General features: G+C 46.9%; 1 protein-coding gene across 1 annotated transcript in view; it reads right to left on the bottom strand.

The window, feature by feature from the left end:
* SLC24A4 (solute carrier family 24 member 4) overlaps nt 1-2502 on the bottom strand; it is a 99563-nt gene that overhangs the window by 90286 nt on the left and 6775 nt on the right. The window contains 2 exon segments of the mRNA XM_008629716.2: nt 106-110; nt 272-275. The gene's annotated coding sequence lies outside the window, so the exon portion shown is untranslated.

Raw genomic sequence — 2502 nt, 5'->3', positions numbered from 1 at the left:
TCCGGCACCCATGGCAACGCGCATGAGCCTTCCCCCACCGCCGGGCCGGGGGGAAGGAATTAACTGGCGAAATTAATCCTTTCCCCTAAACGGTGCAGGAATGACCCGCTCTCAGTGTCGCGCCTGGCGTCCCTGCGCGGAGGGGAGCGGGCAGCGGCAAGTGCCGAGGTGCGGACCGTGGCCAGGTCCCTCCTGAGGAGCTGGAGCGGACAGGAACGCGAGCAGCGCCCCGGGGCTGGCGGGGAGCACTGATTGCTCGGGGCTCTTCCACCTGTCTTTAGGAGATGCGTTTCAAGATGGGCTTCCATGGGGAGAATGGTGCTTCTGCGCGCAACGAACGAGTGGTGTTCAAGGTGACAAATTAATGACCCATTTTGTGAAACGGTGGTTAGTTCCAGGCTGTGCCACCGCCATTTCATTTCTTTTTTTAACTAAAATTTTATGTTTACATTAATTAAGTGATTACTCTTAGCCAACGAGTGGTGGGAACTTCCTCCACGCACACGCATTGGTTCTGTATTCCTCCCAGAAACGCTGTGCATGTGAGGAAGAGTATGTAGACAAAACGGGATTTAGTCATCTGATCTTCTTTTCGATACAGCATTTGGTTTACGACGGCCTTTCAGGTGATTCCCTCTGGATCGTTGTCTGTGTTCTTCAGAACACACAACACATATCTGGCATTGTTTCTCATGGTGTCATGATTATAATACAAATAGCCTACATAAACAATCATCACAAACAAAATAGCACTAATCCTCTGTTTTGCCATCATTGTTCAAATGTGGTTTTTAGTTTAGCTTGTGAATTCTATCCACTAAAGTAAGATGCATCAGCACAATGCTCAGGATACTCTGGTACACACTGCATGTGAAATTGCTCTGGAGTCATGCTGAAGACTGCCAGTTGTCTCAAGTGCAAAAGGCATTACTCAAGCTGGGGAACCAAAGAGAACCAGTTATGTTAACCTTGTTGCTTTTTGACATGCATGTAGCTACAGAAACTTGTGTGTCTTAACTGTCCAAGCTCCACAGGCACTTAGGCTTTGATGGGCTTTTGACTTTCTGATTGACATTAAAGCAGGAAAACAACTGCACATCAGAAGAATGGCACTGAGACGTGCTCCAATCTCCTCTCTTTCATTCCCTATATAGCTGCTGAGAGAGGAAAAGCAACTCTGAGAGCTCTTGCCTACTACAAAAAAAAAAAGGTAGTAGAGAAGATTATAAATCAGATTATATGTCCCTTGATTTCTCTCCATGACCAGATAGGAAATCTCAAAGTTGAACCCGGAACGGTGAAAGCCATCCGTGACCAAAAGAACTTACAGGCTAATCAGACACAGAAGCAATAGAAGCCAGATAAAGGCAACTGAAGGTCTTTAGAGCAGCACCTTTATTTATAGTGAACTTGGTTTTTTTCATTGAAGACCTTTAAGCTCCAGTGAAGGTGTTGATTGGCTATGTCAGTAGAGATGCCACTTTATACTCTGTCAGCTGTCGTAATAGATGGGAGCTAATTCTTCATGTGGCTTTCCATCACCTGTTTTCTGGGACTAAAGCCTCCCCTTCTACTCAAAGTGGCGATGCAAATACTAGTCTGCCACCCCCCTTCTTCTGTGTTTAATGAGAGTTGCAGTGCTGGCAAGCCTGTAGTTTTCCGTATGAAGATTTTATAGAGCAATAGAAGGGTGGTGACACTTGAGGGGATTGCAGAGACACTGCAACTGACACATTCACCACTAAACCATGTACCGAAGTGCCACATCTACGTATTATTTGAACACTTCCAGTGTTGGTGATTCCACCACTTCCCAGGGCAGCTTGTTCCAACACCTTACCATTCTTCATTTATAAGGCCCATGGCTTCAAAGAGGCTGTTGTAATGGTTGGGTCTCTTCCTACAACTGATGAATGTTGCTTGTGATTTTAATGTTTACTCTGTTTATTCACTTACTTACTCTTTACACTGAAGACATTTTCAAAGCCGTGGCACTCCTGATCTGAAGAGGTACTGATATTAAGACATGCTTTCTTCGCCACAAGTCTCTAAAAGCCTCTCACTGTTTCTGTATAGCCTGGCGTAGGCAGTCTTCACAATCTTCATGGGCCACACATGAATTCTCCATCCCCCCATGTACTTCAGATGGATTAAAGAGACAAACAGTTTGTGATATTAAAGTTTCTTACCACGGCGTGCAAGAAGTTTTTTTAAGCTACGTGCGAGAAATGCGGCACCGCCCTCTTTTCTCTCTCACCAGTTCCAGCTTCCTCTCACATGGCGCACTTTCACTTTCTCTCTGACTCTGAAGCCGCCATGTTGAAGAGTGTTCTTGTTCAGGCTTTACGGTAGAGAAAGCCTCGCTCCCTTTGTGCTGCTGGCTGCGTGGTGTCTTCTTCAGTTCAGCACAAAGTGTGCTGGCTGCAGACAGGAGGCTCCGCCAGCTCCCGTTGGCTCCGCCGGCTCCGCCTGGAGGGGGGGGGTCCGCCCGTCCCCGGGAGC

Source organism: Corvus brachyrhynchos, unplaced genomic scaffold (assembly GCF_000691975.1).
Source record: "Corvus brachyrhynchos isolate BGI_N302 unplaced genomic scaffold, ASM69197v1 scaffold1, whole genome shotgun sequence".
Lineage (NCBI taxonomy): Eukaryota > Metazoa > Chordata > Aves > Passeriformes > Corvidae > Corvus > Corvus brachyrhynchos.
This window is presented reverse-complemented; position numbering and strand designations above follow the sequence as displayed.